Here is a 23,203-nt window from a genome sequence, read left to right on the forward strand (position 1 = left end):
GTCATTTGGGTTTTTTTTTTTGCCACCTGGGCATTCCATGGCCTCCGAAACTGTGATAGGCAGTGAAGAGTGAAATCAAAAATTTACGCCCTTAGAAAGCCTGAAGCCGGCGCTTGGTCTTCGGGGTCCCGTATGCGGCTAGGCTCCCAAAAAGTCCCACACATGTGGTATCCCCATACTCAGGAGAAGCAGCAGAATGTATTTTGGGGTGTAATTTCACATATTCCCATGGCATATTTGAGCAATGTATCATTTAGTGACAACTTTGTGCAAAAAAAAAAAAAATTGTCTCTTTCCCGCAACTTGTGTCACAATATAAAATATTCCATGGACTCGACATGCCTCTCAGCAAATAGCTTGGGGTGTCTACTTTCCAAAATGGGGTCATTTGGGGGGGTTTTGAACTGTCCTGGCATTTTATGCACAACATTTAGAAGCTTATGTCACACATAACCCACTCTTCTAACCACTTGAATACAAAGCCCTTTCTGACACTTTTTGATTACATGAAAAAATTATTTTTTTTGCAAGAAAATTACTTTGAACCCCCACACATTATATATTTTTTTAAAGCAAATGCCCTACAGATTAAAATGGTGGGTGTTTCATTTTTTTTTTTCACACAGTATTTGCGCAAGGCGATTTTTCAAACGCATTTTTTGGGGAAAAAACACACTTTTTTAAATTTTAATGCACTAAAACACACTATATTGCCCAAATGTTTGATGAAATAAAAAAGATGATCTTAGACCGAGTACATGGATACCAAACATTACATGCTTTAAAATTGCGCACAAACGTGCAGTGGCGACAAACTAAATACATTTTTAAAAGCCTTTAAAAGCCTTTACAGGTTACCACTTTAGATTTACAGAGGAGGTCTACTGCTAAAATTACTGCCCTCGATCTGACCTTCGCGGTGATACCTCACATGCATAGTGCAATTGCTGTTTACATTTGACGCCAGACCGACGCTTGCGTTCGCCTTAGCGCGAAAGCAGGGGGGACAAGGGTGCTTTTTTTTTTTTTTTTTTTTTTTTCTTTATTATTTTTTTGCTTTTTTATCTTATTTTTAAACTGTTCCTTTCATATTTTTTTTTTTAAATCATTTTTATTGTTATCTAAGGGAATGTAAATATCCCCGATCATAGCAATAGGTGGTGACAGGTACTCTTTTTTGAAAAAATTGGGGTCTATTAGACCCTAGATTTCTCCTCTGCCCTCAAAGCATCTGACCACACCAAGATCGTTGTGATAAAATGCTTTCCCAATTTCCCAATGGCGCTGTTTACATCCGGCAAAATCTAAGTCATAAAATGCTCGTAGCTTCCTGTTTCTTAGGCCATAGAGATGTTTGGAGCCACTCTGGTCTCTGATCAGCTCTATGGTCAGCTGGCTGAATCACCGGCTGCATTCTCAGGTTCCCTGTTGAGACAGGAGAGCCAGAGAAAAACACGGAAGACGGGGGGGGGGCATTCCCTCCCACTGCTTGTAAAAGCAGTCTAGAGGCTAATTGGCCGCTAGGATTGCTTTTACATGAAAGCCGACCGCTGGCTTAAAAGAATGATACCAAGATGATACCTAAACCTGCAGGCATCATTCTGGTATAACCACTCAAAGTCGTGAATGGCGTACCTGAAGACAAAAAAATGGTTAACAATAAAGCACAGTAAACGGTAAAGTATAAAAAATTGCAGACCTGAAAAACAAACATGATAAAACATAATAACAATAAAACATTGCAGAATAGAATACAGTAAAAAAGAGCAGAACAATAGAGAGAGAATAGAGAGAGAGAGAACAATGAAACGACAACTATTTTTTTTTATTTTATATTTTTGTATGTGTTTTTTTTTTTTTTTTTTTTTTTTTACACTTTTTTTTGTAACTAACTTTTATAACTGTAACCTGTTCCAGGTTCGGGTCTCTCAAAATGTGATGGCATCTTGGGAGACCCTGTGAAAGTGTGTTCTAGTCTGTGCAATGCTGTACCCTACGCTGATACTCAACTAGTGTATGGTAGCGTTCAAAACATTCACCAATGCAAAGACCAGGATTGTCAGGACAGGAGGGACAATAATAGCGGGTGTCACGTCTATATCCGCGCTTGCTGCAGACACAACATCTTTTTTGGGGGGGTTCGTTGGGTAGGGGTACTCAGGAGGACATAAAGAAAATGCCTCTCATGCAGCCGACTGCATTTGGTTGGGGATGTGAATGGGGGAAGTACGGGCGCTGCAGAAGTGGTCGGTTCCCAATTAGGATTGGCGAATGCAGCAGGAAGGGCACTATGGGCACGACGGGCCTGTGTTTGTCTTTTTGGTGGCAGCGGGACACTACTTGTGCTTGCTACCTCACCAGCTTGAACTGCACTTATGGGACTTGCCACGTCACCAAGTATTACTGCAGTGCTGGTTTGACTATGACCGGGGTGTACTGGCCGCTGGGGCTTGCCAGTTCACCAAAACGCTACCAAAAAAACTGTTAGCGATCACAGGGATCAGGCCTGACTCTGCGAACGCTGCAGTTATGTGTTTAGTGTTTTGTAAGTGACAGTGATCGATCGATACTGCACTTGGGTGGGCTGGGCGGAGGGGCAAAACGCAGGTGCTAGCAGGTATCTGGGCTGATCCCGCTAACACTGCGTTTTTGGGAACCCTAAACTGCTGGGGACGCTAGTATAGATCTGATCGGATCAGATATTGATGCGTTCAGATACTATACCACTAAGGGAGGATACGGTGCGTGCGTGGGTGTTAGCGCGACCGGCGCTAACCTGACGCTGCCTGGGGCTGGTGCTTGCCAGTTCACCAAAACGCTACCAAAAAAACTGTTAGCGATCGCAGGGATCAGGCCTGACTCTGCGAACGCTGCAGTTATGCGTTTAGCATTTTGTAAGTGACAGTGATCGATCGATACTGCACTTGGGTGGGCTGGGCTGGGCCGGGCGGAGGGGCAAAACGCAGGTGCTAGCGGGTATCTGGGCTGATCCCGCCAACACTGCGTTTTTGGGAACCCTAAACTGCTGGGGACGCCAGTATAGATCTGATCGGATCAGATATTGATCCGATCAGATACTATACCACTAAGGGAGGCGTATGCTGCGTGCGTGGGTGTTAGTGGTACTGGCGCTAATCTGACGCTGCCTGGGGCGATGCATATCACCGCCGGGCGATCAGGGGGCTAAACCTTTATTCGGTAATAAACGGCGGTGCCCTGACACTATAAAAAATAAACGAACTAACCAGCGTCACCCGTAACGGTTATACGGTGATCAGTGGTGAAAGGGTTAACTAGGGGGCAATCAAGGGGTTAAAACATTTATTAGGTAGTATATGGGGGTCCCTGTCGCTATAAAATGCTGACGGCGAACCTAAATATTTACGTTCCTAACTAGCGTCACCAGTGACACTAATACAGCGATCAGAAAAATGATCGCTTAGCGACACTGGTGACAGGGGGTGATCAAGGGGTTAAAACTTTATTAGGGGGGGTTAGGGGGGTACCCTAGACCTAAAGGGGGGTAACACTCACTGTCCTACCACAGTAACTGTCACTAACTGACACCCTGCAGTAATCAGAAAAAAAAAAAATACTGCTTGGTGTCAGTGTTACAGGGAGGGGTGATTGGGGGGGGATCGGGGGGCGATCGGGGGGGATCGGGGGTGTAAAGTATGCCTGGCATGTTCTACTGTGTGTGTGTGTGTTGGTGCACTTACATGTCTTCTCTCCTCGGCGCTAGAACGGAAACTGCCGAGCCGAGGAGAGATGACATCACATCCTCTGCCTGTGTGTACTATACACAGGCAGGGGATGTTCCTCATTGGCTGGGAGCGATCGCGAGGGGGGGGCCACGATCGGATGGTCTCCCCCTCGTCTCTCATCGCTCCTAGCCAAATGCCGACCGCCGCTGGCACCGGGGGTGGGGTCCGATCGGACCGCCCGCCCGCGGGAAGGCAATCACGTATGGGTACGTGATTTTGCCTGCCCGTGCCATTCTGCTCACGTATATATGCGTGAGGCGGTCGGCAAGTGGTTAAAGGAATATTTCACTTTTTTTTCACTTTAAGCATTATTAAAATCACTGCTCCTGAAAAAACGGCCCTTTCTAAAACTTTTTTTTGCATTGATACATGTCCCCTGGGGCAGGACCCGGGTCCCCAAGCCCTTTTTAGAACAATACCATGCATATTAGCCTTCAAAATTAGCACTTTTAATTTTGAACGTTCGAGTCCCATAGACTTTAATGGGGTTCTAAAGTTTGCGCGAACTTTCGGTCCGTTCACAGGCTCTAGTGCGAACCGAACAGGGGGGGGTGTTCGGCTCATCCCTAATCCTGACTTGTAGCGTTCACAAAAATTAAAGTTTTTACAGTGAGAGTCATTCTTATGTGATTGCTGTATAAGCACTCCCTCCTGATAATAGTTAATAATGTAATTATGGAACTATTCAATTTTCAAGCTTTTATATGTTGATGTGATTATTCTAACTTTATATTTAACAGGAGGGAATTTCATTTTTTTCAAATAATAAAATAGTGTCTATTTTATTTTTATTATTTGTTTTTCAAATAATGCAGTAGTGTCTATTATCTTACATTTATGCCAATTGTTATTTGTACACCTTCACTTGTGTATGTGGCTTCTGGTGTATGTGTCCACAGGCTTCATCATCTAGTGATAGAAAGCACCACAAGCTCTCGTCTCAAACATGAATGTGTACCAACACGTTATCTTCCATTTGCAAAACTATGCAAAGCATTTGGTAAACATTTTACATTTTTTCCCAAATGCTGACCAAACTCCTGCTATTAAAGTACAATTAAAGACTCCTGTGCAACAAAGTAATGTGTTGTTTACACCTGCATCACTCTTTGAAGAGCAATCTGTGGTAGATCGCATTTCACAGAGTGGTGAAGGAGTGTCTGACGGGTGATACTGCCGCTTCCCAAATTCCTGGGTTTTTTCAATAGTCATACATACTTTTTGAATGGGAACACTGAGCATAGCATTTGGCTTGTTGCAACATGGGGCAACCACGTTCACTTAATTGAGTCACATTTTGTGGCTCTACTGCAAGCTGAAGGAGATGGCGGGATCATTTTTGATGCTCAACAAACCAAAGCTGCATCATTTGTTTACCCTAGTCTGACTTAAGGAGGGGGGGGTAAAAACGAAGGCTAAATGATTATTATTAATAAACATATGACTGACTGAGTCAAATCCTCCTTTGTGTCTCACATGCTCCCCCTCCCAGACAATGCAGCTCACAGTGGGAAGGTTTCAGCAACAGGGGTAATGCTATTAATGCAGAAAGCAGTAGGCAGGACTAGGTGTGGTCAGGGGCTGATTAAAAAGCTACAGGCTTGTGACTCAGCAATGACAAAGCTTATAGCCACACCCCCTGCAACATTTTTCCATTCCTATGTAGTGCAGATGTGTCAAAGGGCCTTGCCTGGCCATCGGGACCCAGAGACTTGCTGGATTTCCCCACACATGTGCAAAATTGTCACAATCCGGGGCCTGAATTTCTGGACAAATACTCCATGTGTACATAGATCGATGTGAGTGCCCGAATCCCTGTGACAAATCTGCCTATACGTGGAATTCTTCATCCATAGTACACTACATGGAGCGCAATTTCATTCTTCCCTAGTAAGAAAAACCCAGAAGCACATTATTTGTTTTAATTATTATTAAATTATGGTAGAGGGAGGGGATGGGGAAAGGCTAGGTGCAAATATGGTAAGTTGTTTCCTGGGTGAAGGTCCATGTTAAAATAATATTAAAATGGTTCAGCTTAAAAAAACAAACATGCTGGGGGCGTGGCTAGCCGGCAGAGAAGATGGTCGCACACTAACAGAGCTCCGCAGCATCCTGGGCCTATACGGGGTTAACAACATCACAGAGCCTCGCTTCTTAGATCTACATATCGGTTAGATAGTGGACAACTCCCGAATGCCTTCCCGTAAGCGCAAAGAAGCCACAAAACCGAGAAAAATGACGGACTTTCTACTACAGCCGCGCCGTCTCCCTGCCCAAGATGGCGCCGGCAGAAGTACAGGAGAGCCGCGCGGCTCCATTACACAGCATGGACGGAACGAAAGATTCGATCCCGGACACTCACATGGAAAGAGACAGCAGGGAAAAGGTCAGTACCCACTTCCTCCATCTGCTTCATCCAGCCCAGCGAAAAGCAAGCTGAAAATGTCCTCTCCAAACACAGAATTAGCTGAATTCAGTGGTATTGATTCCTCCCTGGAGGAAACCAGGGAATTACAGGAATCCATCACAGATTTCCCCACACAAAACCAGCCGGTACTCGACACCACACTCAAGGACATGTTAATATCCCTGCGCTCAACCCTACATGCTGACATGTTAGCAATAACACAAAAATTCAAATCAGAGGTGGCAGCGGTAGATTCAAGGGTGTCCCATATAGAATCTAAAATGGGAGAATTTGCATCCACATTTAACGACATGGTAGATGCTCATAACGACAGAGATGAGGAAATCACAGCTATAAAAGCAAAAATGGCCGACTTGGAGGACAGATCAAGACGTAACAATGTTAAAATCAGGGGGATCCCTGAATCGGTCAAACCCCCGGACTTAAAGGAATATTTTATAAACCTCATGAAAATTACACTTCCGGATACACCCCTGGATGATCTAATCATAGATCGAATCCACCGCCTTCCGAAGCCCAGGCACATACAAGAGCACCTCCCCAGAGATACAATAGTCCGTATCCACTTCTATCACATCAAAGATCTGTTTATGATGACAGTGAGAAAACGGGTCAATCTCCCTCAAGAGCTACAAAATCTTTCTTTTTTTGCTGACCTGTCAGCCTTTACCATGCAACAACGCAGACAACTAGCTACCATAACAAAACCGCTGAACAACCACCACATCCAGTACAGATGGCTCTACCCAGCTAAGCTTCTGATTACAAAAGAAGGCAAATCACATATCGTAACTAACATCAGAGAAGGACTCCGTCTCCTGAGGGAATGGAAACTTTTCGATCTGGATAACAACAACCAGGAAGAATCACACTCTCTTCCATCCACTAGACCCAGCTCAGACGCAGAAACAGGCTGACGCACCCAAATGGGAAAACAACAAAAAACCCGTCCAGCCCAGGAAAATGCCACTTAGCTAACTCTTTGCTTTACCCCCCGAGCTATAGCGGAATTGCATCCGCACAGATCCTAAACAGGATCGTCAGTTTTTACATCTTTTTGTTGATACCCTTCCCCTTTTTTCCCTCCCTACACCTCTCCTTGTCTGCAGGAACAGAAATAAGATTGTAACCACCCATTGCCTTCAACCTTGGGAGAACTTTCGACCAGTAAACTACAACACATTACCAGCCATCCACACCAGGAAGTCGGCGAGCTAAGGTATGTCTCCAGCAACTACAAACACGTCTTTTAAAATATCCTCACTAAATGTTAAAGGCTTGAACAGCCCTTACAAACGCCAAATGGCCTGGAAGGAAGCATCCAGACTGAAAAGTGACATTATGTGCTTCCAAGAGACTCACTTTTCAGCAATTAATCCGCCAGTCTTTAACAACCGAAAATTCCCTACTCTATATACGGCAAACGGCCCGAAGAAAAAAGGAGGAGTTGCAATAGCAATCAGAGACTCCATCCCATTCTCAGAAATTTCAACTCACCTGGATAATTCTGGCAGATACATTATACTAGTGTGTGAAATTTATGCAATTAAATATACCCTAGTCAACATGTACTTGCCAAACAACAACCAACTCAGATTCCTAAACAAAATTTGGAAAAAGGTAGAAGCACTAAAACAGGGACATATTATCCTATGCGGAGACTTCAATGCGATCCCAGACATGCATATGGACCGTACTAACCCTAAACAACTAAAACAAAGAAGGACGACGCTGTCAAGATTTATCAACACCTCAAACCTCTTTGATGTGTGGAGATGTCAACACGCATCGGAGAAGGACTTTACTTTCTTTTCCAATGTCCACTGCACTTATTCAAGAATAGATATGTTTTTGGTAGACAAATTCTTGTTGCAAAAAATTGTCAGATCAGATATTGGTATTATATCATGGTCTGATCACGCTCCCATATCGATCAGCGTGGGGGGGAGGGGCGCCGAGACTGCAGCAAATAGATGGAGGAACGATGTTCTAACTATTTCTCAACCTAAAAATCTCAAACTGATTAGAAAATCTCTGACCGAATTTTTCGAGATCAATGCTCCCTCGGTGTCCGACCCTTTCACGCTGTGGAACTCTCACAAGGTGGTTATGAGGGGTCTCTTAATACAATTAAGTGCTAGGGCAAAAAGGCAAAGGACGGAGAGGCTCAACGACCTGCTAGAAAAAATCAAATCCTTAGAAACATCCAACAAACAAAACTCCACCCAAAAAACAAGATCTCTACTATTCGAGGCTAGACAAGAACTGAGATCTCTTTTGGTGTCCCAGCAGGATAGCCGCCTTCGCATCTTAAAAGCAAACAACTACCGTTGTAACAACAAGGCGGGTAAACTGCTGGCGAACCAGGTAAAAGAGAAAACAATAAAAAAGAGAATCCCTCACATTATGAACCCTAACTCCAAAATTACTGTATCTAACCCCAAGGACATAGCAGATGCTTTTAGCGACTATTACGAAGCTCTATACAACCTTAAAGACGACCCTAATACACCACAACCAACAGAAAACACAATTGCGGAATTCCTGGAGGCTGTTAATCTTCCGAGGGTTCCGCAATCAGAACTCGCCAAACTAAATTTACCATTTACAATCCAAGAAATCGAAAAAACAATTAGAAATATGCCCCACAACAAATCCCCCGGTCCTGATGGATACTCTTCTGAATATTTCCAACTATTTATAACTGAACTATCCCCGTACCTAAAGCAGGTCTTTGATGCCGCAATGTCCAAAGCCTCATTTCCAAAAGAAATGTTAACAGCGACTATAATAACTCTGCCAAAACCAGGTAAGGACCACTCAGCACCACAAAACTTTAGGCCCATTTCTTTACTGAATGTGGACGTTAAATTGTACGCCAAAATCTTGGCCAATAGATTGTCCACATTATTACCAGCTCTTATCAACCAGGACCAGGTAGGTTTCGTCTCAGGTAGACAGACCACAGACGCAACTAGAAGGATGCTAAATCTAATTCATGCATCGGAGGAGTCCCGAAGGCCTTCTCTGCTCCTGACTTTGGATGCAGAGAAGGCCTTCGACAGGGTTCATTGGGGTTACTTAATTAAAGTACTGGAGAAGTTTGGATTAATAGGCCCCATACAACAAGCAATCCTAGCACTGTATTCCTCCCCATCCGCCTATGTTTTTACAGAGGGAATGTTCTCTAAAAATTTCCAAATAACAAATGGAACAAGGCAAGGATGCCCCCTGTCGCCACTAATTTTCGCACTAATTATGGAACCACTTGCAGAAAAAATTAGGAACAACACAGCAATCCAGGGAATCCCTTCTTCAGATCGTGAACATAAAATCTCACTTTTTGCAGATGATGTCATCTTGACTTTAACTGATCCATACAAATCTTTAAAAGCAGCACATGAGACATTACAGGAATTTAGTAGAGTAGCCTACTATAAAGTGAATGCATCCAAATCCAACATTTTAGGAATAACGATAGATAATAAAACTAAACTAAATATGCAAAAAGACTTTCCCTACCCCTGGGCGTTAGAGTCGATCACTTACTTAGGAATTCAGCTAACATCTCCCTCCTCGAAACTCTTCCAACTCAATTACCAACCTTTAGTGAAAACATTTCAAGAAGAAATATTAAGACTCCAAAAATTCTACCTATCTTGGAATGGTCGCCTGGCAGCATATAAGATGCTGCTACTTCCAAAATTAATATATATATTCAGAACTCTCCCAATACCGCTCCCAAACTCTTTCCTTAAAACCATGCAGAACCAAATGTTAAAGTTCATATGGGCAGGCAAAAGAGCTAGGTTCTCATTACAAATGCAAGAAAACCATAAACAAATAGGTGGTTTAGGAGTACCAAACTTAAAAGATTACTACACAGCAACAATCTTAGAACAACTGAAACATTGGTTCGCCAATAGAGACATTAAACACTGGACTCATCTAGAGCAGACGTGGTTGTATCCTAGATCACTACAGTCATTAATCCTCGCTCAAAACATACAACAAATCACACTCAAAAAGGATCATCCTACCATACAAGCCACAATTAAAGCATGGTCCCATCTAAAAAAGTCATGCAATCCACAAACGGCTCTCACAGACATACCCTTTCCTTTGGAAACCTTGAAATGGCTGATCCCAAACATATCCTTAGATCAATGGCTAAACAACCAAACGATACTTCTGAGAGACATTATACAGAACGGTAAACTTCTACCGTTCAAGGAGATACAACACAAGCTTAATATACCCTCCTCAGAATTTCTAACTTACCTACAGATAGATTCATGGTTCAACAAATGGGGGGTTTCGTGTACCCCTGTACCAACTAAGGTGTGGAGGTACTTGAGCTCCTTCGACACTAAGGCAGGGGGCATTTCCATGATGTACACACAGATTAACACCAAAAAAGCATTTACTAAACTCGCACCCCTGAGAAAATGGGAGAAAGATTTAAACCAGTCATTCACAGATAATCAATGGCTATCCGCATTCAAATGTAACCATAGATTTTCAAGATGTTCTAACTATGAGGAGCTGGCGGCGAAACTAACAGCTAGATGGCACTATACACCATATATGATGGCTAAATTCTCTAAAGAAAATATCAACCTATGTTGGAGGAACTGCGACCAGGTTGGAACTTTACCTCATATGCTATGGTCATGCAAACATATTCGCAGCTTTTGGTCAGAAACTTTTAAATTAATAGCAAAAACAACAGGAGTAATTACTAAACCAACTCCTGAAAAGGCCATTTTAAGTATTAATATGTCAGAGTACCCATTGTCAGTGAGATCTATAGCAATGCACATACTCTTCGCCGCCAGATCCCTATTGGTTTCGAAGTGGAGATCAGATGAGATTCCCACCATAAGAGAAATCATTACAAAAGTCAACACAATATCCGTTTATGAAAAAATCCTAGCTTACAGAGACGGATACGGAGCAAAATACCTCTCTAACTGGAATTTATGGAATTCTTTGTACCAAAATAATTAAAAGAAAACCACTCTGTTTCCTGCTGACCAGGTGCGGGTCTTACCTATACCCGTAAGTACCCTCCCGTCATGCTCCTTATCTCCTTCCCCCCCTCTTCTAATCTAATAACTAGTTAAAGGTGATATGTTTAACTCACCATAGTTAAGGAAATTTAAATGGAAATAATCCATTTTGAAATTTAATTTGTTAAGCAAGCAAAATAATAAGTACTACCTGTCCTAGGTTAATGAAACTATAGTACGTACTTACTGAGAATTCAGTACAATATCAAAACTTGGTTTATATGTTAAATGTATAGAGATATCTCTCCTTTCTTTTGGACATTGGTATACGGTCATAACATGTATATGTGTAAAATTTTCAATAAAAATTATTATTTAAAAAAAAAAAACAAACATGCTATACTTACCTGCTCTGTGTAACGGTTTTGCACAGAGCAGCCCTGATCCTCTTTTTCTCAGGTCCCCCACTGGTGCTCCTGGCTCATCTGCCTTGCTTAATGCCCCCAGAGCAAGCTGCTTGCTCCAAGGGTGCTCATGTATACTTGCTTCCAAGCCGCCCCTGTGTGTCCATAAGGACATGTCTCCAAAGTTTTCTCCTAACTGGCAAGACTCAAGAGAGCTGCTGCTCAGGTAAGTAATGAGGGGGGGAGCTGCACAATGAAGGTGTGCATAGAATGCATGAAGGTTAAAAACCTTCAGCCTTTTTAATACCACCTTAAGGACATCATATTGGTAGTTAGATTATTGATGTTGGGTTTGCTTTAAACTCTTTGGATAAGGACATTCCAAAACATTATGTTTTCTTTAATCTGACTGGGATTTAAAATGTATTTATAGCCAAAACATTTTTCATTTTGGATAGAGTTGGGAAGAGTTAGAACCCCTGTCAGGTTTAACTGCAGAAAGTATGGGAGAATCTAAAACAGGAAAACAGACAACTAAAAGAAAGGGCTGCCCTGAGTGCAGGGGAATGGGGGAATGGTTTAAGGAAATGAAGGAAATTAAGGAAATGAAGTAGGGAGCAGGGAGGAAGTGGTCATAGCTTAGAGAAACCTCAAGGAGGAATAGACAGTGTGGGAGCAATTTGGCCCACCCATCCTCTTAGTTAATGTATGGATATGGCAATGATTAAAGGTGCATAGGTATGCAAAGAGAATGGCAGACTTGTGGGGCCTATTGTATTTTTGTCATAGCATTGGTGGCTCCTTGATGTTTGGACAAGTGGTTTAATCTTAAATTACTGATATGTACCCACTGAGCTGGTTGTAGATGGCTAGTGGCCAGTAGAGGTTTACAACGGAACAGGATATTCCAGGTGACTAATGGTTTAAAAATGACTGGTATGTAGCCACCAAGCCGGTTATAGATGGCTGGTGGCCTAGTACGGGTTTACAATGGAACATGTTACTGAGTGGCACTGTCAAGGACCTGGTTTTAGAGGTTGCATCAGAATTCTTGTGTGTTTTTGAAGAACTGGTGTTTAAATCATATTATTGTTATCTTGTTATGTAAAAATAGTTGTGGCCATATTACTTAACCACTTCAGCCCCGGAAGGAATTACCCCCTTCCTGACCAGAGCACTTTTTACAATTTGGCACTGCGTCGCTTTAACTGCTAATTGCACGGTCATGCAATGCTGTACCCAAACAAAATTTGCGTCCTTTTCTTCCCACAAATAGAGCTTTCTTTTGATGGTATTTGATCACCTCTGCGGTTTTTATTTTTTGCGCTATAAACAGAAAAAGACTGATAATTTTGAAAAAAAATGATATTTTCTACTTTTTGTTATAAAAAAATCCAATAAACCCAATTTTAGTCATACATTTAGTTCAAAATGTATTCGGCCACATGTCTTTGGTAAAAAAAAATAAGCGTATATTTATTGGTTTGCGCAAAAGTTATAGCATCTACAAACTAGGGTACATTTTCTGGAATTTACACAGCTTTTAGTTTATAACTGCCTATGTCATTTCTTGAGGTGCTAAAATGGCAGGGCAGTACAACCCCCCCACCAAATCACCCCATTTTGGAAAGTAGACACCCCAAGGAAATTGCTGAGAGGCATGTTGAGCCCATTGAATATTATTTTTTTTTTGTCCCAAGTGATTGAATAATGACAAAAAAAAAAATTACAAAAAATTGTCACTAAATGATATATTGCTCACACAGGCCATGGGCATATGTGGAGTTGCACCCCAAAATACATTCAGCTACTTCTACGGGGGGATACCACATGTGTGGGACTTTTTGGGAGCCTAGCCGCGTACGGGGCCCCGAAAGTCAATCACTGCCTTCAGGATTTCTAAGGGCGTAAATTTTTTATTTCACTCTTCACTGCCTATCACAGTTTCGGAGGCCATGGAATGCTCAGGTGGCACAACCCCCCCCCCCCCCCAAATGACCCAATTTTGGAAAGTAGACACCCCAAGCTATTTGCTGAGAGGCATGGTGAGTATTTTGCAGCTCTTATTTGTTTTTGAAAATGAAGAAAGACAAAAAAAAATGTTTTTTTTCTTTTTTCAATTCTCAAAACTTTGTGACAAAAAGTGAGGTCTGCAAAATACTCACTATACCTCTCAGCAAATAGCTTGGGGTGTCTACTTTCCAAAATAGGGTCATTTGGGGAGGGTTAGGATAGGCAGTGAAGAGTGAAATCAAAAATTTACGCCCTTAGAAAGCCTGAAGGCGGTGCTTGGTTTTCAGGGTCCCGTACGCGGCTAGGCTCCCAAAAAGTCTCACATGTGGTATCCCCATACTCAGGAGAAGCAACAGAATGTATTTTGGGGTGTAATTTCACATATTCCCATGGCATGTTTGAGCAATATATCATTTAGTGACAACTTTGTGCAAAAAATTAAAAAAAATGTGTCTTTTTCCCGCAACTTGTGTCACAATATAAAATATTCCATGGGCTCGACATGCCTCTCAGCAAATAGCTTGGGGTGTCTACTTTCCAAAATGGGGTCATTTGGAGGGGGTTTGAACTGTCCTGGCATTTTATGCACAACATTTAGAAGCTTATGTCACACATCACCGACTCTTCTAACCACTTGAAGACAAAGCCCTTTCTGAAACTTTGTTTACATGAAAAAATTATTCTTTTTGCAAGAAAATTACTTTGAACCCCCAAACATTATATATTTTTTTAAAGCAAATGCCCTACAGATTAAAATGGTGGGTGTTTCATTTTTTTTTTCACACAGTATTTGCGCAGCGATTTTTCAAATGCATTTTTTTGGGAAAAAACACACTTTTTAAAATTTTAATGCACTAAAACACACTATATTTCCCAAATGTTTGATTAAATAAAAAAGATGATCTTAGGCCGAGTACATGGATACCAAATATGACATGCTTTAAAATTGCGCACAAATGTGCAGTGGCGACAAACTAAATACATTTTTAAAAGCCTTTAAAAGCCTTTACAGGTTACCACTTTAGATTTACAGAGGAGATCTACTGCTAAAATTGCTGCCCTCGATCTGACCTTCGCGGTGATACCTCACATGCATGGTGCAATTGCTGTTTACATTTGACGCCAGACCGACGCTTGCGTTCGCCTTTGCGCGAGAGCAGGGGGGGGACAGGGATGCTTTTTTTTTTGCTTTTTTTTTGCTTTTTTATCTTATTTTTAAACTGTTCCTTTCATTTTTTTTAATCAATTTTATTGTTATCTCAGGGAATGTAAATATCCCCTATGATAGCAATAGGTAGTGAGAGGTACTCTTTTTTGAAAAAATCTCTAAAAAAATCTCTCCTCTACCCTCAAAGCATCTGGCCACACCAAGATCGGTGTGATAAAATGCCTTCCCAATTTCCCAATGGCGCTGTTTACATCCGGCGAAATCTAAGTCATGAAATGCTTGTAGCTTCCGGTTTCTTAGGCCATAGAGATGTTTGGAGCCACTCTGGTCTCTGATCAGCTCTATGGTCAGCTGGCTGAATCACCAGCTTCATTCTCAGGTTCCCTGTTGGGACAGGAGAGCCAGAGAAAAACATGGAAAATGGTGGGGGGGGCATTCCCTCCCACTGCTTGTAAAAGCAGTCTAGAGGCTAATTAGCCTCTAGGATTGGTTTTACATGAAAGCCGACCACTGGCTGAAAAGAATGATACCAAGATACTCATTAAAATTAGAAGAAAAGAGGTTTAACCTTAAACTACGTAGAGGGTTCTTTACTGTAAGAGCGGCAAGGATGTGGAATTCCCTTCCACAGGCAGTGGTCTCAGCGGGGAGCATTGATAGCTTCAAGAAACTATTAGATAAGCACCTGAGTGACCGCAACATACAGGGATATACAATGTAATACTGACACATAATCACACACATAGGTTGGACTTGATGGACTTGTGTCTTTTTTCAACCTCACCTACTATGTAACTATGTAAGATGATACCTAAACCTGCAGGCATCATTCTGGTATAACCACTCAAAGTCCAGCAACATACCAGTACGTTGCTGGTCCTTGTTGGGCATATATTGTAATCTTTTTTTTTCATGCAGCCTGTGGGCTGAACGAAAATAAGAGATTGATCGGTGGGTATGCCCACCATTAGAATACCTCCCTTCATCCACCCACTTCTAATGATGGGCATACATGCACCATTTATATATGCCGAAGCATGGGGGCATCCTCCCGCAAAAGGTAGGAGCAAATCGCTCCTCCGCCCCTGCTGCCCCCATGCTTCGGCATATATCACCTCCGCTGGAGTCACGGCTTTATCTATCGTGGGAGCAAACGCTGTTGCTGTCAAGATAGATAAATCCGCGCTGCAGCTGAATGGCGTACCTGAAGACAAAAAAATGGTTAACAATAAAACACAGTAAACAGTAAAGTATAAAAAATTGCATACCCGAAAAGCAAACAAGATAAAACATAATAACAATAAAACATTGCAGAATAGAATACAGTAAAAAAGTGCAGAACAATAAAGAGAGAATAGAGAGAGAGAGAACAATAAAACGACAACTATTTTTTTTTTTTATTTTATATATTTTTTTGTGTTTTTTTTTTTTTACACTTTTTTTGTAACTGTAACTTTTGTAACTGTAACCGGTTCCAGGTTCGGGTCTCTCAAAATGCGATGGCATCTTGGGAGACCCTGTGAAAGTGTGCCTAGTCTGTGCAATGCTGTACGCTAATACTCAACTAGTGTATGGTAGCATTCAAAACATTCACCAATGCAAAGACCAGGATTGTCAGGACAGGAGGGACAATAATAGCGGGTGTCACACCTATGTCCGCGCTTGCTGCAGACACGACATCTTTTTTGAGGGGGTTTGTTGGGTAGGGGTACTCGGGAGGACATAAAATGCCTCTCCAAATGCAGCCGACTGCATTTGGTTGGGGATGTGAATGGGGGAAGTATGGGTGCTGCAGAGGTGGTGGGTTCCCAATTAGGATTGAGGAATGCAGCAGGAAGGGCATTATGGGCATGATGGGCCTGTGTCTGTCTTCTTTTTGGTGGCAGCGGGATGCTACTTGTGCTTGCCACCTCACCAGTTTGAACTGCACTTATGGGACTCACCACATCACCAAGTGTTACTGCAGTGCTGGTTTGACTATGACCGGGGTGTACTAGGCCGCTGGTGCTTGCCAGTTCACCAAAACGCTACCAAAAAAACTGTTAGCGATCGCAGGGATCAAGCCTGACTCTGCGAACGCTGCAGTTATGCGTTTAGTGTTTTGTAAGTGACAGTGATCAATCGATACTGCACTTGGGTGGGCTGGGCGGAGGGGCAAAATGCAGGTGCTAGCAGGTATCTGGGCTGATCCCGCTAACACTGCGTTTTTGGGAACCATAAACTGCTGGAGATGCTAGTATAGATCTGATCGGATCAGATATTGTACGGTATGTACGGTGCGTGCGTGGGTGTTATCGCTACTGGCGCTAACCTGACGCTGCCTGGGGCCTGACACTATACAAAATAAACTAACTAACCAGCGTCACCCATAACAGTTATACGGTGATCACTGGTGAAAGGGTTAACTAGGGGGCAATCAAGGGGTTAAAACCTTTATTAGGTAGTATGTGGGGGTCCCTGACGCTATAAAACGCTGACAGCGAACCTATATATTTACCTCCCTAACTAGCATCCCCAGTGACACTAATACAGCGATCAGAAAAATGATCGCTTAGTGACACTGGCGACGGGGGGTGATCAAGGGGTTAAAACTTTATTGGGGGGGTTAGGGGGGTACCCTAGACCTAAAGTTGGGCTAACACTAACTGCCCTACCACACTAACTGTCACAAACTGACACCAATGCAGTAATCAGAAAAAAAAAACTGCTTGGTGTCAGTGTGACGGGGGGGGGGGGTGATTGGGGGGTGATCAGGGGGTGATGGGGGGGTGAAAAGTATGCCTGGCATGTTCTACTGTGTGTGTGTGTTGTACACTCACTCGGATGTCTTCTCTCCTCGGCGCCGGAGCGGAAAATACCGAGCCGAGGGGTGATGACATCACTTCCTCTGCTGCTATTTACTATACAGCAGCAGAGGAAGAATTTCATTGGCTGGGAGCGATCGCGGGGGGGCCACAAATGGATGGCCTCCCCCTCACCTGTCAACGCTCCCGGACAGAAGCCGACCGCCTCGGACACCGGGGGGATCTGATCGGTACGTGACCGGTTACAGGTACGTGATTTTGCTTGCCTGTGCCATTCTGCCGCAGTATATCTGCGTGAGGTGGTCGGCAACTGGTTAAATTATTATTATTTATGAGATTTAATGTGTTTGGTTTTTATTTCAATATTTCTTTATTGAGATTTTCAGAGAAAAAGTAACATGAACAATGAAGTGAAATAAAGTACATTCAATTAAAGTTGTCTCAATTTTGTACTTATTAAGATAATAGCAAGTATAATTATATGTTTGTGCTCGTATTATGAATATCAGCATCTGAAGAAACTGGTATGCCCTGGGTGTCACTCCCCCTTCCAGACACCCCTCTGCGAACTTACTGTGTCCAAAGGAGGAGGGACCCTTAGCCCAGAAGCATCCCGTAGGATCTAACCTTAGCCATAGGCATAGGTCTTACTTGCTTTGCAATAGGTCCTGTGTGGACAACATATGAATAATAAAACAAAAAGAACCGTAACAAAAATATTTAACATATTTAACCTATATCCACAGTATTGAAAGGCATGTCTAATAACCAGCCATTATGGATAGAGTTGCTGTGTATATCATTTGTCATATATTATTTAATGTTCCCAAAGAATCTGAGACCCACATTCCGTGGGTACCATGTTATCTAGGTGCTCCATAGTTTGGAAACCTGGTTATGATTACCACAACTTCGAGCAAATTGTGTTTCCTAAGCACTGAGTGTGTTTATTATACGTAGGGTTTTCGCTATTGGGGTGGGTCAACCTCCCTCCAGTGTCGGACTATGGTGAGTCTAGCTGTGATTAGCAAGTGGGATACTATATTTCTCAATGGTGCTGGTACCAATTCTATTTCTAATGACAGAAGTGCCATACCTGGAGAATATGTAGCTTTAATTCTTGTGATTTGCTCTATGGTTTGGAACAAGAGGGTCCAGTACCTTTTAATACGGGGGCATGACCACAGTACATGTAACAGTGTGCCCTTGTTTCCGCATTTTCTCCAACAGTCTGGAGATGCTCCAGGTACAAATTTTGAGATACGGTAAGGGGTAAGATACCATCGCAGTAGTATCTTGTGGTACAATTCCCAAAGGTTGGCACTTCTTGTGGATTTATATGTGATACTAAAAGCTTTCTTCCACTGCTCCTCTGTATAGTTTCTCTCAAAGTCCTTTTCCCATGCTACAATATTGGTAGTTTTACTAAAGGATTGTTTATCTTGCATATATTTATATAGTAATGATGTGCCTTTAAGAATTGATTTGGTGGTTGTGTAGAAGAGAGCTATTTTCCAGGGTAGTTGGGTAAGAAGATTATTACTTTTGTTGTCTAATAAATGGGATAGTTGAATATATTTATAGTACTCAGAAGCTGGTATTGAATATTCAATCTGTAATGTTCTGAATGTTTTCAGCTTAGGTCCTATAAAAAGATCTTCTATGAGAAGTGCTTTGCTGGTGCACCAATTTGTTAGTGATATGTCAGGTATGACATGTTCTAAGGCTGTGATCGGGAATTTTAAAGGAGTTTGTGGGTCTTCAAGGGTTATATTTTTAATCAAGTATTGCCAGGCTTCAGTAGAAGCCTGTATGGTAGGTGCACACGTTGAAGATTTCGTGAAATTATATGGAATGGTAATTAGATAGTTATATAGGTTTCCACCTTTGATTTGTGAGCTCTCTAAATCAGTCCATAGTGTGTTGGTGTGTTGGTGTGTTGGGGAAACCAATCTCTCACTTGGGCTAGTATGGTAGCCACGTAATAATCTTTTATGGAGACATGTCCTATCCCCCCCATCTGTTTAAGTTTGATAAGTTTGTTGAAGGCGCAACGTGCTTTTTTACCTGCCCACAGGTATCTGTCTATTGTAGATTGTGCTTGATGGAAAAAGGACTGAGGGACAGGTATAGGCAAAAATCCTAAACAAATAGAGTAATTGTGGTAGTGCCTGCATTTTAAATGCAGCAAGTCTTCCTGTCCAGGAAAGCTCAAACCTTCGCAGCTTGTCTAGATTGTGTTGCAGGGAGTCCAAAAATGGGGTGTAGTTTTCTTTAACTAATTCGGAGACTTTAGAGTGATCCCTAGGTATGCAATTCCATTTCCTTTCCACCTATATGGGAAGTTGGTAATAATGCTGTGTTTCACCTTATCGGGTAGACCCACGCCCAATAGATATGATTTGGTTTAGTTAACTTTATAGTAAGATATAGTATTAAATAAATGTAAAGCATGTTGAACCGAAGCCAGAGAGGACAATACATCGGAAAGGATTAGAATTATGTCATCAGCAAACAGGCTAATGGTATGCAGTCTGCTTCCGATTGTTAATCCCTTTATTTTGGGGTATTGGCGTATATATGCCGCTAAAGGTTCCATTAATAGGTTATAAATTAGTGGGGATAACGGGCACCCTTGGCGAGTCCCATTTGTTATATCGAATGGGGTAGACAACATACCCGAAATGTAAACCTGTGCTGATGGCTTTGTATAGCTTGATACATTTGTCCTTGAAAACCAAATTTGCCCAAAACTTGTTCTAGATATGTCCAATGAATCCTATCGAACGCCTTCTCCGCATCCAAAGCAAGGAGCAGAGAAGGCGTTCCAGTTCTGTTGGCCATGTGTATAAGATTAATCAGGCGTCTGGTTGCATCTGCCGTTTGGCGACCTTTGGTGAAACCAGATTGGTCTGGGTGTATTAAAGATGGGAGATGATCAACTATTCTACCAGCTATTAGTTTGGCGTACAATTTCATGTCGTTATTGAGTAATGATATCGGGTGGAAATTTTGTGGTATATTAGGTTCCTTCCCTGGCTTCGGTAATGCTACGATCATTGCTTTTAACATTTCAGGGGAAAAAGAGGAGGTAGAGGCAGCTTGGTTGAATATCTCAGTGAGCCTAGGAACTAGTATATCTTTAAATGTTTGGAAATATTCGCCTGTAAAACCATCCGGTCCAGGAGATTTATTTTTGGGTAGTGAATCGATCGTTTGGGATACCTCTTGTATCGTGAATGAGGAGTTCAGTGCTGTGATTTGGGTTTCTGTAAGTTGAGGCAGATCTATTTTGCTAAGGAATTCAGAGATTGTGTGGGGTAGTGGTTGAATTGTGTGCGGGTCTTTTTTAAGATTATATAGAGACCCATAATAGGTGCTGAAGGCATCTGCTATGGCCTGAGGGTGATATAATTTTGTCTGATTTTCTGGATAAATGATGTAGGGAAGTTTGGTTTTATGTCTATGACCTCTCAAACGGGCTGCTAACAATTTCCCTGCTTTATTTTCAGTTGCATAATATGTCATTTTCAACCTCCTGGAAGACTTCTCAAAATCCTTCAACAGTATTAACCACTTGAGCCCCGGACCATTATGCTGCCTAAGGACCAGAGGTCTTTTTCCAATTTGGCACTGCGTCGCTTTAACTGCTAATTGCGCGGTCATGCAATGCTGTACCCAAACGAAATTTGCGTCCTTTTCTTCCCACAAATAGAGCTTTCTTTTGATGGTATTTGATCACCTCTGCAGTTTTTATTTTTTGCACTATAAACGGAAAAAGACCGAAAAAAACTTTTTTTTTTTCTTTTTTCAATTTTCAAAACTTTGTGACAAAAAGTGAGGTCTGCAAAATACTCACTATACCTCTCAGCAAATAGCTTGGGGTGTCTACTTTCCAAAATGGGGTCATTTGGGGGGGTTTTGTGCCACCTGGGCTTTCCATGGCCTCCGAAACTGTGATAGGCAGTGAAGAGTGAAATCAAAAATTCACGCCCTTAGAAAGCCTGAAGGCGGTGCTTGGTTTTCAGGGTCCCGTACGCGGCTAGGCTCCCAAAAAGTCTCACACATGTGGTATCCCCGTACTCAGGAGAAGCAGCAGAATGTATTTTGGGGTGTAATTTCACATATTCCCATGGCATGTTTGAGCAATATATCATTTAGTGACAACTTTGTGCAAAAAAAAAAAAAAAAATTTGTCTCTTTCCCGCAACTTGTGTCGCAATATAAAATATTCCATGGACTCGACATGCCTCTCAGCAAATAGCTTGGGGTGTCTACTTTCCAAAATGGGGTCATTTGGGGGGGTTTTGAACTGTCCTGGCATTTTATGCACAACATTTAGAAGCTTATGTCACACATCACTCACTCTTCTAACCACTTGAAGACAAAGCCCTTTCTGACACTTTTTGTTTACATGAAAAAGATATTTTTTTTTCCAAAAAAATTACTTTGAACCCCCAAATATTATATATTTTTTTTAAAGCAAATGCCCTACAGATTTAAATGGTGGGTGTTTCATTTTTTTTTTCACACAGTATTTGCGCAGCGATTTTTCAAACGCATTTTTTGGGGAAAAAACACACTTTTTTAAATTTTAATGCACTAAAACACACTATATTGCCCAAATGTTTGATGAAATAAAAAAGATGATCTTAGGCTGAGTATATGGATACCAAACATGACATGCTTTAAAATTGCGCACAAACGTGCAGTGGCAACAAAATAAATACATTTTTAAAAGCCTTTAAAAGCCTTTACAGATTACCACTTTAGATTTACAGAGGAGGTCTACTGCAAAAATTACTGCCCTCGATCTGACCTTCGTGGCGATACCTCACATGCATGGTGCAATTGCTGTTTACGTTTGACGACAGACCGCCGCTTGCGTTAGCCTTAGCGCGAGAGCAGGGGGCGACAGGGGTGCTTTTTTTTTTTTTTTTTTTTTTTTTTTCTTTATTATTTTTTTGCTTTTTTATCTTATTTTTAAACTGTTCCTTTCATTTTTTTTTTTTTTTAAATCATTTTTATTGTTATCTCGGGGAATGTAAATATCCCCTATGATAGCAATAGGTAGTGACAGGTACTCTTTTTTGAAAAAATTGGGGTCTATTAGACCCTAGATCTCTCCTCTGCCCTCAAAGCATCTGATGACACCAAGATCGGTGTGATAAAATGCTTCCCCAATTTCCCAATGGCGCTATTTACATCTGGCGAAATCTAAGTCATAAAATGCTCATAGATTCCGGTTTCTTAGGCCATAGAGATGTTTGGAGCCACTCTGGTCTCTGATCAGCTCTATGGTCAGCTGGCTGAATCACCGGCTGCATTCTCAGGTTCCCTGTTGAGACAGGAGAGCCAGAGAAAAACACGGAAGACGGTGGGGGGGGCATTCCCTCCCACGGCTTGTAAAAGCAGTCTAGAGGCTAATTAGCCGCTAGGATTGCTTTTACATGAAAGCCGACCGCTGGCTGAAAAGAATGATACCAAGATGATACCTAAACCTGCAGGCATCATTCTGGTATAACCATTCAAAGTCGTGAATGGCGTACCTGAAGACAAAAAAATGGTTAACAATAAAGCACAGTAAACGGTAAAGTATAAATAATTACA

The sequence above is a fragment of the Aquarana catesbeiana genome, linkage group LG04, assembly GCF_042186555.1.
Source record: "Aquarana catesbeiana isolate 2022-GZ linkage group LG04, ASM4218655v1, whole genome shotgun sequence".
In the NCBI taxonomy this organism is placed as follows: Eukaryota; Metazoa; Chordata; class Amphibia; order Anura; family Ranidae; genus Aquarana; species Aquarana catesbeiana.